General features: G+C 48.0%; 1 protein-coding gene across 8 annotated transcripts in view; it reads right to left on the minus strand.

Moving 5' to 3' along the window:
• Window positions 1-16,366, minus strand: part of FOXN3 (forkhead box N3) — a 435,192-nt gene that overhangs the window by 324,865 nt on the left and 93,961 nt on the right. The gene's annotated exons all lie outside the window — the stretch shown is intronic.

The raw sequence follows: 16,366 nt of genomic DNA on the forward strand, positions 1-16,366 counted from the left end.
CTACCAGGCTCCACCATCCATGGGATTTTCCACGCAAGAACACTGGAGTGGGCTGCCATTTCCTTCTCCAGGGGATCTTCCCCACCCAGGGATTGAACCTGGGTCTCCCGCATTGCGGGCAGCCGCTTTACTGTCTGAGACACCAGGGAAGCCCCAAAGAAAAGCAAGTCGTATCTGCCCAGTAGGTGTCAAACGCTCTAGGGCTCCATCCCTGATTTACCATCCACAGCCTCTCCCAGCCCCCTACGTGCCCGGGTGGGCAGGAAGCTCCAGAACACCGTCAACCCCATAGGTATTCTCTTAACATTGAATCAAATATTCACTGCGGAGAAGAATGTGCAGTAGATGCTGGAGGTAGTTCCCTGTGCCCACATAAAACAGTCCCACAAATCCAAGAGTTGTGTTTCTCATACCACTTTTTGTAAAAGTCCACCTGTGGTCAGAAAATAAATCCTCCTCAAATGAATAGATTAGCTTAAATTTCCATGCCATTTTACATTCTCTTCCCTGACACATGAATCATAAAACTGTAAGGTAAATGCAGGCTTACACTGAATAATGGGCATAAATAAAAATATTTTGACATGAAAAACTCAGTATAAATTGAACTACCACGTACTTGAAAGCTCCCGCAATCATAATGTGCACATCAAAATCCATTAACCTAATACCTAGGCTGCTATTCAAAAGCAGAGGTCTAGCCTGTAAATAAATACCCATTTGAACACTTCTCCTCCTAAATTACTGTACAATTTGATTGCAAAGTCACACACTTACAAAGTCTATCATCTTTACTTGGTTGCTCTCTAACCAACACTCAAGTCTTATCAAGCTACAATATGGCAACATAATAGAAACACACAGAACCTAAAATGGTACCAAAAAGTAGCAGCGAATGTCAAAGACAAACCAGGGTCATTCTGGCAAGAAGGGAGATATTTACATACGCTTTCAGAAAGACAAAGGAGCCCCACTCTCTCTTTAACTGCATACACAGTCAACCTCTCTGCTCCTCACCTGATCACTTTTACAAAAAAGCAATTTTTGCAATGATTCAAACACCTTAGTTGCTGTAAACTCAACAGCAGTCGGATCCCGGTGCACAATGATTTGCTTTAACACTCAGCTATTTTCAACCAAAGCTTTCATTATTTACCCATCACTACCCCTCCTCCAAAAGACCAGCTTCACTGGCAACATCCTTCTTAAATATGTCATTTGCCAAGGCCATTTTCTTACCTTTGGAACTCACTCACATTGGTTTCATTTGATGACACTCACCCAAGCAAGGACAATTGTTTGACTGGAATCTTGCAACTTTCAACTTTGCCCAGATTTTGCTGTCGTGAGGAAAGGGGACGGCGAAATCCCCAAAACATCGCTTAGCTGAGCTAATATACATCTGAATCAGAGCTGTATCTTAAATTCCTTTACACTTACTTAATATAGTGCGTGCTGCCTGTCCACTGATGTGATATCAGAAACCTGCAAGCTACTATTTCTGCAACTGTGTCACTGTGGATAGTCTGAAACATGTACGTAGCTGTTGCCATGGAAACAAACACAGCTAGGGTAGAGTGCCACGCTGTGTTAATTCCTTCACCCATGAACCCCAGGGGAATGCTAACATTCATCTTCTTTCTCCTTTAGTCTCACACTGCTTTAATATTTTTTTTTTAGCATTATCAAATGATGTACTAAATACATAGGGTACACCTGAACAAACGGATGGCTGAAATGAGAGCTGTGTGCCAACCTAGCCTGCTGGGAGTCTGTTTAAGGTGGTGCAAACATGCATGGATCCTTTCTCTAACTTCTCCTGGGAGAAACGGAGAACTTTGTTTCTTTCTTTTAAAAGGGGGTGGCACAGCACAAAACACAGGTGAGCCATCCCACCTCACCTAAGAACAGTTACCTACACACTCCAATGAGGATGCTAGCAGAAATGTGCCAGAGCGATTCTATGAAAGGCAAGGAAAGATTCTGCAAACTTTCCAAAGTGAATCCAAGCTGAGAGTGGTTCTCTGACTGGACAGCTCTGACTAGAGCTGATTCAGCAGGCTGTAAATGCAACTGTTTTAATTAGGCAAAGCATAAACCCCAACAAGGGTTTCATCTGTCCTCAGTTGCTCTTTGTCCCTAAACCCAGGGAAGAAGGTATCAGAATGAGTGAGTGACTAACCACATGGAAATCTGCCATCATTCAGAAAGAAACGTGATTTTGCTGAAATCTGAACATTCTTGTATTTGCATCGAGTTCAAATCTCTGTCCTTATCAAATGTTTGGATGGGTGAAGAAAAAGTCAAATTCTTTCATTACCCCTAAAAGCCAAAATGTGTAGAAACTGTCTTGCTGGGCCATCTTCCCATCCTTCAAACCAGCGGGCCACTGTAAATATCAGGGATACTCATCACAGTCAACAAAAATAACATCTTCATTGCAACCTATCCCTTGGGCTAGTTAATAACAGTCAATCTAGATTAAAATGGCCATACTTTAGATCTGCATGTTTATGTGCTTCACTGGAATACCGTTTTCACACCAAACAATCAACCGTAGGCTTTGAAAGTACAGATCCGTGACTCTGAACCAGCATGCGTTAAAGAAACCACCACTTTATTTGCAGAGGTTATGGCAAAATTATCCTACAAAAGATCAGCAAAGTTTCACTATTATTTTCCTAAATGGAATCATTCTTGGCTACATGCTATAATAATAATGATCAACTCATCCGTAAGACAAGGCAAAACAGAAAACAGATATGCCTACTAGTCAAAGAGCTCTGCCACTTTTTAAAGCAATCTCAAGAAGATGTTAGGATCCCGCATAAAGCCTAGTCTTTGAGTATCAGCAGGGCAGGTAGCGAAGACTCTTTACTTATTTTTTTTTAATTCTTACTGGATTATAGTTGCTTTACAATGTTGTGTTAGCGTCTACTGTACGGCAAAGTGAACCAACTAGATAGACACATGTATCTCCTCTTTTTTGGACTTCCCTCCCACCCAGGTCACCGGAGAGCCCTGAGCAGGGTTCCCTGAGCTACACAGCAGGCCCTCATCAGCCACCTGTCTTACACACAGCATCAACAGGGTGTCACAGGTCAACCCCATCCTCCCAACTCATCTTAGCCCGCACTCCCCCACCTTGCGGTCCACACGTTCGTTCTCTACGTCTGTGTCTCTATTTCTGTTTTTCAAATAAGATCATTGATACCATTTTCTAGATTCCACAGATGAGCGTTAATACACAGTATTTGTTTTTCTGATTCACTTCACTCTGTGTAACAGTCTCTAGGTCCGTTCACATCTCTACAAAGACCCGACCAGTACTTAGAGATTTAAGGAGCAGGGTCAAAGCGATAAAACCATTTGTTCCTTAAGTTTTCTTCACCCTTCTCCGTATCTGTTCAACACCATGAAGCACGTTCACACAGGTCATCTCATTGGACTGTGACAAGATTAGCGTGGGGAGCCGTTCCCTTCTCCAGGGGATCTTCCCGACCCAGGGATCAATCCCAGGTCTCCTGCTTTGCAGGCGGATTCTTTCCTGTCTGAGCCACCAGGGGAACCCTTCGTAAGCACCCTCATATAGTCATCTCTTGACTATGGCAAGATTCCACTACGAATTACTTTGGCGATTACCAGCAAGCTCATCTCCTATGTCAGAGCTCTGAGTCCCCCAAGTCAGGGACTGGTCTGAAGTCACATATTATTCAGAGGCACGACTCTGCCTCTGTTAACTGATTCTGTGCTCTTTCCAAGAGCCACACCGCCTCTAGGTATGCTCACAAACGCAGGGGTTGTAAAGGACTTAGAATGCCTTAGGAACAATAATCTACAGAATTGATAATACAGACTTAACTATAGCAACAATACTTATCAGAGGACAGATACTAAGTCCCAGAGGAACTGCTGTAGGATCAATTATGGCCAGTGTTTAAGGTCAGGCAATGGTCCTCAGCCCTCACCCGCCCGTATGTCTCCATGGGTGGAAGGGGATGATGGGTCAGCAGCGGCCCCCAAAGCACACCCTCTCCACCCGCCCCATCCCCGACCCCCTTCCTTCCCAAACGTCCCACCCTTAGTCCTGGCCACTCCTCAGAGGGGGCTTTGGAGGGGAAAGATGGTCAGGGGCTCCTTGGGCTTTGGAAGAGATGGGGTTTGGGAGCAGCAGGAAGCAGCAATACATTGGTGAGTTGTTCTAGCCTCCTGGGATGGTTGATGTCTTAGCTTCTTTCAGCATTTTGTGATGGTTCATTTTTCAGCCTTTTTTAATAGCCGCCTATGATGGTTAATTGACTGGGCCACAGGGTACCCCAAGACTTGGCTAAACATGATGCTGGGTGTGTCTGAGGACGTTTCTGGACGAGACTCATCTCGGTGGACCGAGTGGAGCAGGCCAGCGTGGGAGGACCCATGCCGTCCCATGGGGACCCGCCCCAGGCACCGGAGGCTGGAAAAGAACAAACGTCATGTGAGGGAGAATCCGCTCCTTCTGCCTGCTTTCAAACTGGGACTTTATTTCTCGCCTGCAGTTACACTGGAACTTAGACCAACTTTCCTGGTTCTCAGGCAACCCATTTCCTGCAGGAGCTAATTCCTTAAGATAAGGATACATATAGGGGCTTCCCGGGCAGGCCAGTGGTTAAAAGACCACCTTTCACTGTAGGAGGTATGGGTTTGCTCCCTCATCAGGAAGCTAAGATCCCACATGCCTGGCAGCCAAAAAAACCAAAACATAAAACAGAGGCAATATTATAACAAATTCAGTAAAGACTTTAAAAGTGGTCCACAAAAAAAAAAAAAAGATAACGCACACACATACTGTTGGTTCTGTTTCTCTGGAAAATCCTAATACACTTCCTCAAAGAAGGCGGCCATCCTGGACCAGAAGCCTCCAGATCATCAGAAGTTGATTCCACAGTGATCCGGGCTGTTCACGACCTCCTACCCACACCACCCTGCGTATCGAGAATGAACTGCTGTGGTCAGGCTACACCTGGGTGCAGGAGGTGAGCTCACTTCCGGGGAGTGAATTCTTCCAGGGCACTGCATCCGTTCTGGGCTGGCCTGGGGAGCCTGTCAGACAGCAGAAGGCATCCTGAGAAGCAGCCTCCTGGAGGGCAGGAGAAATGGGTGCCTTCCGATGGATGTGCCACTGGACAGTCAATGACTTGCTGCCTTTTAATGAAAACGTCTCTAGAGTGGATGCGTGAGAGGACGATGAATGGGGCAGAGTGCATAGCCTGCTATAAATGGTCTCCATGACTCGGCCGGCACTATGCACATTATAAGACAGAGGTGCCCTCAGAAGCCAGAGCGTCACGAGGCGCGAGGGGAGGACAGGGCTGCGGGAAGGACGGCCCCCGCCCGCCACTGCAGTGCTCTCACCCCTGAGTTTACCTGCGCGCTGCCTCTGGCCTCCGCTTCCCTCCCTGACCGTCGGGGGACCAGCTGGCCTCTGAACACACAGTGGCCTGGCTCAGACCGTACCCCCCCCGTTTTGATTCACATCTAACATGCCAGGAGCTGGGAAACCAAATAAGAGAGTTCATTAGACTTCTGTCTGAAATAAAATGAAAACAGGCCCGAGAAAGTGTCCCTGAGCACAAAAATGTCCACCTTTGGATGCCCTTGACTGTAGATCAATTAGCCTAAAGCCAGTCACCTAATGAGCAATTTGCCTATAATTTAAAACATTTTTGTCTGCTTTTACATGCTTTTACATGTCCTTTGCTTTTTTTTTTGCCATCTCTTTGGCATTATAAGGTTTTTAACATCAAGTGCACACCCAGCTAGATTTTAAATTTTAGTTTACGTTTCATTTTAATTTTTAACTTAAATACTTTTTTGGAGAGAGCGGCAATGAATGCAAAAAACACTCTACCTGGAACTGAATTTCTGGTGACCTGGAGCTTTAAGGGAATTTTCACTTCTAATTTTCCTTTTTTTTTTTTTAGAATTCAAAAATCTGCCCGACAACACTTAGGTTCAGCCAGAGCAGAAGTGCGCACGCGGCCTGCTGCCTGGGTCCCTTTTTCTCCTCTTTGCGCCGGACTCTGCACAGCTGATATTCCAGCCTCCACAGGAGGGAAGGCATTTGGTGTTGCTTGCCTTTGTTTGTTCCCACCATGAATGTAATTTACGGGCACTCCTGAGCTCATCTCAGCTCGTGGGTCTCAGCTAGAGCAGAGCTCACCGTCTACTCACTCAGGCCAGGAACCTCTGCTGTGCGTTTTAAAGCAGTCAGCACAGACCACAGATGGGGTGGGAGGCACCCACGATCTCCTGCATCAAAGCAACACAAAGACTGCAGAAGTCTGAGAATCACTCATCTGACAACCCAGTTCTTTTTTTTCTTGATGCTGCCTTTAAAAAAAAAAAATTATTTTATTCAAGTATAGCTGATGTATTAATTTCTGCTGTATGGCAAAGGGATTCAGTTATCAGTTCAGTTCAGTCGCTCAGTCGTGTCCGACTCTCTGCAACCCCATGGACTGCAGCATGCCAGGCCTCCCTGTCCATCACCTACTCCTGGAGCTTGCTCAAACTCATGCCCATGGAGTCAGTGATGCCATCCAACCATCTCATCCTCTGTCGAGGATTCAGTGATATCCTTATTCACTCCCATTATGATTTAATCGCAGGATACTGAACACAGGTCCCTGTCCGGTACAGTAGGACCTCGCTTTTCTCTGTAGACCACAGTTGGCACCTGCTGACCCCAAACTCCCGTTCCTTCCCTCACCCACCCTCTCTCCCCGTGGGCATCCACAAATCTGCTCTCTGTGTCTGCCAGTCTGGCTGGCAGATAAGTTCATCTGTGACAGTCCGACTCTTAACACAAGGAGGAGCGGAGGAAGGCCCAAGGTCAAGACAGATCCAGACTGGAACCGACAGTACCAGCCTCATTCAAGAGCAGGGGCCAGGTGCCTTGCTGCAGTCTCTTCCAAGCGCCCTGTGAGAGGGAAACCGAAGACCAGGCCTGCCTTTCAGGCCAGAAGCCAAGCTGACCCGGGAGATCAGGCACAACAAGCTAGTGAGTGATCAGACAGCAACAGGGCTGCAAAGTGGGACAGGAAAGAACTAGAGGTGGTCCCTGGACCACCTGGGCTTCTAATACAGACCTCGCCCCTCTGGGCAGAGCTCCTGAGTCACCATGCAGAAAGCAAGATCCCACCCAGCCTGGCACCCTGGCTGGAGCTGCAACAGTGCCAGCCAGCAAGTGTGGGTCTCCTCCCTGGAGCAGCTGCTCTGCCGTTTGTCACGCAGGAAGTGGGGCGTTCTGGGGCAACCTCTTGGAGAAGTGAAATTGACCAGGAAGGTCTCACTCTCGAGATGCTCACTTGGGGGACTTCCCTGGTGGTCCAGTGGTTAAGAATCTCCCGGCCAATACAGGGGACCCGGGTTCGACCCGCGGTCTGGGAAGATCCCACGTGCCTGGGGGCAACTAAACCTGCCTGCAGCCACTACTGAAGTCCCGGTCCTAGAGCCCGAGCTCTGCAATAAGAGAGGCCCCCAAAAGGAGACGCTGGCGCGCCACGATTAGAGAGCAACCCCCAATCGCCGCAACTAGAGCAAGCCCTCACGCAGCAGCGAAGACTTGGTGCAGACAAATGAAATAACTGAAGAAAAAAGATGTCCACTTGGACGCTGAGACAGGGTTCGGGAAGAAAATTCTCCTGGGAACGGAAACTTGTCCTCCTCCAACGATCATACGGACCTTTGCCTTACACGTCTCCAGCTGAGAACAGAGCAGTCAGCTGTTCTCAGCGTGCACGGATCTCCTCCGTGAACGACGACAAGCTCAGCTCACGTGCCCTCCACCGGCTCAGGCCCACTGCGGGACCGGACGCTGACATCTAGCCATTGGGGAAGCTGTAAATCTTATTTGCCTTTCTCAATCTGGGATGCGATGAATCACATCCAAGTGGTTTACCTTAATCATGCCTACTTAAGTGAACAATTTTAACACAGTAAGTCATTAATAATGTACATAATCAGAATGGAAACCACTCCTACTGGAACATTTTGGGGTCAGTTTTAATAGCGATCAAATAATACTTAAATAAAAACATGTTTTTGTGTTTAATTCCCACAAAACAGCCTGAGACGGTGGGCAGCCTGGTGGCAGGACAGGCAGTGAGTGGGATGTAACTGGGTATAGAGCTGATGTAATTGGGTAGTCAGCTGACACCCTGAAGGCAGGGACCCAGAATTTCCGTCTCATCACTCGGCTCTCTTGTGGTGTGTTTCCTACATTTGCATGGGCTAATTAATCAGAAGCCAGAAGGAAAGAGAACTCAAAAGGTTTGCTCCTCCATCGTAAAGGCAAAGTTCAGAGGATGTCTTCACCCTTCCATGTTCATCCATCAGCCCGCACCCGGTCATGTAGCCATCCCAGCAGTGGCCGGTAACGCTCTGGGGTTCTGCTGCTAAAAGCGAGAAAACGGGAATGGATACTGGTGAACAAGCACCCACCAGTACTTCTGGTTTTAAAGACACTAAGCAGATAAATGGATACAAACATATTTCGTAAAAGTTTACGAACATGCACGGAAATGATAAGCACCAAAGTCAAGACGGCGGCCACATGGGGCACGAGGGAGAGCTGGGTCCCGCGCCGGGCAGGGGCACAAAGGTCGACAACCATACCTTTCATGTCTTGCTTTTTACATATTTGAAGCAAAAATGGCAAAATGCCAAGCCCTGTCAAAGATGGGTAATAGATCCATGGGTGTTTTAGCTTCATGTGTTAGAAATAAATTATAATAAAATCCACAAAATTTAAGAAAGCTTCCCTGGTGGCTGAGTTGGTAAAGAATCCACCTGCAATGCAGGAGACTGAGGTTCGATCCCCAGGTGGGGAAGATCCCCTGGAGAAGGAAATGGCAAACCACTCCAGTGTTGTTGCCTGGAGAATCCCATGGACAGAGGAGCCTGGTGGGCTGCAGTCTATGGGGTCAAACAGAGTTGGACCCGGCTGAGCAACCAAACCACCACCACAACAAAGTTTAGCATTATCTCAACAACCCGACTTCAACTCAACTCATAACTGAATCATATTTCATCAGTTCTAAAAAAGCACATTTTTCTACATGTGAACTCTGAAATGACTGCATCCCATTAGGTTAGGCAGCATTTTCTCTTAGTAGGATATAAAGTCCTACCTGACAGTGAATAGTAAGGGAGATTTGAAGACGTCTAACATATAAATTCTGCTGCGTGTGGACTGTGGTGCATTTTAATAGGTTTGACAGCGGGGCTGGGGGTCGTTTCCACAAGCAGACAAGGCAAAGCTTACGCATCTCGCCGGGCCCCATCCTGGAGCTCTCTCCGTTAGGCGGTTTTCTCATTTACAGGCCAGCGTTCTTCCCAGCGACAGTGCCTCCAATGCTGATGAAAGTTATGCAAAACTCATACATGGGACTCATTTTCCCTATGACTAGCCTGTGATAAAATCCCTCCTTTATTAAAGTGCTTGAGAATCTCCTACCTGGTAAACAACAAAAGTATAAACGGCACCTACAATTGAAACTCTTCGAAATGGGAAGGAATCAGAATCAGGTCATTGCTGGACCAAAATTTTGGACAGGCCGAGAGGACACAGCCATCTGAGGGTAGCAAAGGCTTCTCCTTCCACCCAAAGTGAGGTCCATGCGCCTGACCTATAGAGGCGATGGGCAAGAGCACGTGGTCCCTCTTCCTTTGATGTATGCTATAGTAGAAGTCTCTTGTAGAAAATTAGCGAAGGATACACAGGCAACATTGTTCCTTCCAATATTATCAAGATACAAATACAAAAATAAAAACTAAAAAAAAATTTTTTAAAGATGCAAATAAACCAAAATGGGGGGAAAAAATTCATACAGCTCGTTTATTTGAACACAGAAAAATAAATCACCAATTTTTGTTTTAATTTATGAAAGTTTTCTTCATTTCTCACATTCAGTTAGTATACAGTTGGCATTTTCAAAATTCAAGCCTGATGTGGATCTGGAATTCAATGAAGCACATTGGAAGACATCTGAGTGAAAAAATAAGTCCTAGCCATATGCTACTGGTGCGTGAATTTGAATATCTGAAAGGTAATCTAGAAACCAGAGTGTTTCCAACTCTCCTTACCAACAACAGTAATTCATAGCAACCACACGTTTTATAGATGGAGCCACTTCACCATGTGAGCTACAAGAGGACAGACGGAGACCGGGGCTGGAGCCTGCTGCAGCCTGGTGAGTGACGAGCCGGCGACTTTCCCTGGGTCTCAGCCTCTCCGAAGCCCAGCTTGGTCACAGATGCAATAATGATTCATTCCTCCCTGGACCTATTAACCCGTAAATGTTTCAAGTTTGGTTAACAATTGGATGAAAAAAATCAGAAGACCACGCACAATGGCTCCTGCCAAAAGACATACGTCGCACCATGAAACCAGCTCTAACACTGAGCCCACTGGAGTTTTTACATCTTTCTATTTACCCGCGTAGCCGGAAGGGAGATGACCCAGGGCCAGGCCAGCAGCAGGGGCTCTCTCCCTTCTCGTGTGCCCCTGGCCAGGATGGCAGGAGCCTCCAGCCCCAGCGGGGAGGTTCCCTGACAGTGCCCAGCACGCCTTGCTCATTCTGTCCCTGGGCCAGGCCTCTAACTGGGTCACTCAGCCAGGGAATATACAAGCTAAGGATCACGTGATCACTAATCCACTCACATGCATTCAGAGAATGCCAATCCCTGCAAGACTGAAATCCAAGGTGCTATGTGAGCCCACTTCCAAAACCATGTGTCAAGAATCCAACTCATATGTTTGCAGGATGCCTAACACGCCACGGGGTGGTCCAAATACTGCCTGTGCTGATGCTGACACATTTGGAAATGGGAAGTGGGTGTGACAGAAGTGAGCAGTTTTGTACCAACCTATTGATATGCTGGGAGAACAAAACAATAGCATTCCTGCTGGATCTGCCCTGGCGATAATTCCCAATGGATTGCCCTGCAATGTGCTCCAGTGGATGGAAACTGGAGCTTTTCCCAAGGGCACCAGAGAGAGCCAGAGCAGGGCAGAGGGCCACAGCTCTGTGTGAGAGGGGGTCAGAGCGTCCACGACGACCCGGGCCCGTCATCAACCGACCGATGAGTCTCCCTTGTTTCCCCTGCCATCTCTATCCCCATCGGAGCCCCAAGTCTGGGGGAAATCTCCAAGGAGTGGCTTCATGTTGCTTGGCAAGACCCTCTTCTCGGTATAAACTCTTAAGATGACACCTTGGGATGCCCTGATGGTCCAGTGGTTAAGGACCTGCCTTGTAATGCAGAGGACAGCGGTTTGATCCCTAGTCCAGGATGATCCCACATGCTGCAGGGCAGCTGAGCTCTGGAGTCCATACTCAGCAATGGGAGAGGCCACCGCAGCCAGAAGCCCGGGCACCGCAACTAGAGAGGGGCCCCCGCTTGCTGCAACTGGAGAAAGCCCAAGTGCAGCAAAGAAGACCCAGCATGGCCACAGCAATAAACAAACAGGATGACGGCTCAGGATATCACCAGGCTAACCTCCCAGCACGGCCACAGCAAGAAACAAGATGACAGCTGAGGATATGACCAGGCTAACCTCCCTGTCACAGCAACCACGGCCCTCAAGACCAGTTCTCACCACTTCCCAATCCCCCAATCCTCCCAGAGCTCCTAGACCTAACCCACATGTACCCCAGCAGCTTCTAAACCAGACATGACTTTGTCATGAAGCACTCTGTTCCCTGACAGGCCTCCACGAATCCTAGAGGTCTAGAATGGTCTCTGTCCCAGGCAAAGAGACCACATAGAGGAGGGTACAACCAAGGGCTAGAAGAGACGTCCGGTCTACGACTCGATCCCCGGCATGGTCTCTGCCTGGTGAAGTTGTGACGGTCACATCTTTTCTCTGCAGCCTGAACTTGGTTGGAGGTGTGGCATGCCCAAGGGAGTCTTGGTGCTGGCTATGAACACAGTGTCTGCCTGTGCGTGTTGGTCGCTCCATCACTTCCAACTTTTTGCGACCCCATGGATTGTAGCCCACCAGGCTCCTCTGTCCGTGGAATTCTCCAGGCAAGAACACTGGAGTGTGTTTCCATTCCCTCCTCCAGGGGATCTTCCCGGCCCAGGGATCGAACTCGGGTCTCCTACATTACAGGCGGATTCTTTACCGTCTGAGCCGCCAGGGAAGCACGGGGTATTTGCTCACTTGCTATACTCTGTCAGTTGCCTAAAATTACACAGCTAACAAAACACTGTCCCTGAACCCATCCGCTTTATGCAGCGTGGACAGCAGCTGATTAAGCAGTCGGTCAAGTGATCCCAGAAGTCCGTCTCACAGGACAAGAGCAAAGATCTGAAAATACTCGATCCCAGCAAGCACCGGGCTCATCCGGAACTCCAAGTCGGTAAGGTGAGACGCAGCTATCGAGTGGCCCCACCCACGCAACACGTCAGTGACAGATGAAGACAGCTTTCCTAGAGCCCCCGCAGGCCAGGAGACACGTGAGAAAGCTGCGAATTTGACCACATCCCCAAACTGACGTTCAACAACCCCTCCCCAGTTGAGCAAGTGCTTTGCTGAAAAGGTCCTTCTGCTTGCTTGCAAGGCATACATCAGCCTGCCTTAACTTCATCATAAGGAGAAATCCCAAATTCTATTTTGAAAGAGATCAACCCTACCTTTATGCAGGTCACACTGCTGACCTACACAAACAATGGGAGGTATGTGACTCATTCAGAAACAGCCAAGAAAGGTCAATGCCTCGTTTGTTCCTTAACCCACGGTAATCCGAGAGTAACATTAACAGGTGCTTGCCACAACCTGTTCATCAGCGCTCCAGTCATTAACCACCAGGAGCAGGGGCAGGACTCCACACTCGTTTACAAAAAAAACAAACAACAAGAATATGCTAGTATGTAGTGACTTAAGCATGGAAATCAGACATTTAAAAATAGCTCTCAAAAGCATTTATAGAATGGAGTCTCAATAACCTGCCTGTGAAGTAGAAATGATTATTATAGCCTCAGCTGGTCAGTAAGCAGCCTGATTTCCAGGCATCTGCGGTGACCTGCCTCAACGCCCCAGAAGCTAACACAGGCTCACCTCACAGGCATTTGGGGCTTAGTTCCAGACCACTGAGATAAAGCAAGTATCACCATAAAGCGCATCACAGGAATTTTTTGGTTTCCCAGGGCTGATAAAGCTATGTTTATGCTATACAGTAGTCTGTTTAGTGGGCAATAGCATTGTCTAAAACAATAACATACAAACCTTACATACTGCTAAAAAGAACGCGAACCATCCCTGGGAGCCTTGAGCAAGCCATAACCCTTTCACAACTGTGAGATTAGAGGTCACTGACCATTGTAACAAACATAATAACACCAAGTTTGAACTACCGCGAGAATTACCAACTGTGACAGAGACACGACGTGGGCAGACGGCGCTGGAGAAATGGCCCCATAAGGCTTGCTCGTCGCACGGTCGCCACAAGCCTTCAATTGGTTAAAAAAAAGAAATCTTGGAAGCGCAATAAAATGAGGTATGCACGTAACAGCCGAGCCAAAATTAGACCGTCGAGATTCCAGGCTCCATGCCCAGGCCACAGGGCGGTGTCTCGGCCTCAGGAGGCAGAGTGCATGACGCCCAGTGCTAATATGGACCAGTCAATACAGCAACAGAAGCGACATCTCCACGTTCCCTCAGAGGTGACGTGCCTTTGGGCATCTGGAACCGCTGGGCCCAGGAGCGGCCTGGCCAGAGATGACAGGAGCTCCGTCTACAGAGCGGCCAGCAAGGCTCACGCCCGCTGAAGGTGGGTGAACAGCGTCACACGCACAGAGAAGGCGCCACTGTCCCCGCCACGGGACTCCTCTGTTCATGGGGATTCTCCAGGCAAGAACATTGGAGTGGGTTGCCATTTCCTCCTCCAGGGGATCTTCCGGACCCAGGGATCGAACGCGCATCCCCTGCATTGCCTGGTGGATTCTTCACCACTCAGTTTCCTGGGAAGCCCCTTGGGCGTCTGGAACACCCTGTTTAGAGGTCAAAGCACATCCAGGGAATCCCATGGCGTCCAGAGAATCAGCTCCCCACGCACCGTCTCATCCTCTACCATCTCAGAGAGAGTTTGGTCTGATGGATATGGAATGTGAAGGCGGGAGAAGGACATACTCAGAAAAAGAGAAGAATGTGGCCAGAGCAGAGAACGTCAAGGTCATTCTAGTCTCCTCACGTCACTCAGGAGGAAACTGAGGCATCAATGGGCAGTGAAGTTCCCGCCCAAGGTTGCCAGATCATAAGCGGACGTGCTCTGAGCAGACGCCTGGGCCTCCGATGCCCAAAGTCACAGACTTGGACGTGAACATGCCAGTGGACTGTTTGTCAGAAGCTTTGCACATGGCAAAAATCAAATAATGCTCATCAGCTGGTCCTTTAAAAGTATACGTCCTTTAAAAAAAGTATATGTCCTCGATGCCTCTTTTTTTCTTTACATTGTTTATTTCTTTATAATAATTTTATTTTTCTTTTAATTTTCCCTTCTATTGGAAAAACTGTGGTGTTGGAGAAGACTCATCAGAGTCCCTTGGACTGCAAGGAGATCCAACCAGTCCATCCTAGAGGAGATCAGTCCTGTGTGTTCATTAAAGGACTGATGCTGAAGCTGAAACTCCAATACTTTGGCCACCTGATGCAAAGAGCTGACTCATTTGAAAAGACCCTGATGCTAGGAAAGATTGAAGGCGAGAGGAGAAGGGGACGACAGAGGATGAGATGGTTGGATTGCATCACCGACTCGATGGACATGAGTTTGAGTAAACTCCGGGAGTTGGGGATGGACAGGGAAGCCTGGCCTGCTGCAGTCCATGGGGTCGCAAAGAGTCGGACACAACTAAGCGAATGAACTGAACTGACTGGAAAAACTAGTACATCTACATACTTTAACATGTCACTTCAAAGGCAAATCCCAGAGCTAATTTAAATGTTTTATATTCTTAAATAAATTTTAAAAGGATCCATTCTTCATAAACACACAGAACTGATAATTATTTAATAAACTCTGCATGAATAAATGGCTTCACGTTATTCTCCATCCTTGATTCTTTAAAAATATTTTTAGCCCTTGATATTTGTATATAAAAACTCAACAGCCACCACCAAAAAAAATTAAAAAAATATATATATTTATATCTAAGTCCTTCCTGGGAATTCCCAGGCAGTCTTAGTGGTAAGGACCCCATGCTTCTCCTGCAGGGGGCACAGGTTCAATCCCTGGTCGGGGAACTAAGATTCCACGCGCCACAGCTGAGAGTCTGCAAGCCACAGTGAAAGATCCTGCACGCTGAAACTAAGATCCCGCGAGCCCTGTGGCACAGCCCATTAAAAAACAAAAAAAGGACATGTCCTTCTCCACAGCACTTACAACTATTTGCAAATGACACATATTGTTTACTCTGCTCACAGCTCATCTCTCCACTAAGTCTGTCAGTCCCAGGAGGGCAAGGATTTTGTCTGTTCTGTTCACGGCTACATCTATCCCAGTGTGTAACACCTAAATATTTGCGAAATGCAGAGTTTAATTTTTAGTGGAAATTGTAAAGTGCCAACCATCACTCTCAAAAACTTCAGTGATTGCCTGCATACTTCTAATGGTATTTTTCCATCTGAAGAAACTTGGGAGATTTCAAAAGGATCCGTTGTTGCACATTGTAGGAGGTATTTTTATCTTGTCTCAGGAGCACAGGCTTCATGGGGAAAGGCCCTCCCCATGTTCCTCAGCCTTCATTCACCAGTCAGTCTGGATTCCTCCTCCTTCCCCCTCCTGGGACCCCCACAGACATGAGGCAGACCAAAACTGGCAGGCAGATCCCCCAGGAGAGGGCCTCCCACTCCCACGTGCCAACGGGGTGCGTGCAGAAAAGCTGGAAGTGGGAAGGGAATTCCTCGGCAAGCAGGCAGAGATGGATCAGGGGAGGTACGTGACTCACGCACAGTCTCACTGCCGTGATAGCAGGACCGGGGCTCGAACCCACGCCCCCTGGCTCCCCATACTCTTCACACTGTGCTTCTCCTCACCAACAAAATCTGGAATCTGCTTTGAGAACCGACTTCAGCTCCAAAACCCACGAGGAGGACCCAGAAAAAAAAAAAAATCCCACGATGTCCATGGAACCAGAGAGAGTCCTGCACACGCTTGCAGGCAGCCTCAGCTGAGCAGACAGGACTGCGTGTCCAGCGTAAGCCCGGGACCCCTGCTGCCCTCTGGCCTGGCCATGCATCTCGCCAGGTCACATCTTCAAGCACAAAGGCCAAGGCGTGAGCAGCTCCTCCTAAATTCCCAGAAGCTATGTGACCACTTGTCATGGG

This window comes from Odocoileus virginianus, chromosome 6 (genome assembly GCF_023699985.2).
Source record: "Odocoileus virginianus isolate 20LAN1187 ecotype Illinois chromosome 6, Ovbor_1.2, whole genome shotgun sequence".
Lineage (NCBI taxonomy): Eukaryota > Metazoa > Chordata > Mammalia > Artiodactyla > Cervidae > Odocoileus > Odocoileus virginianus.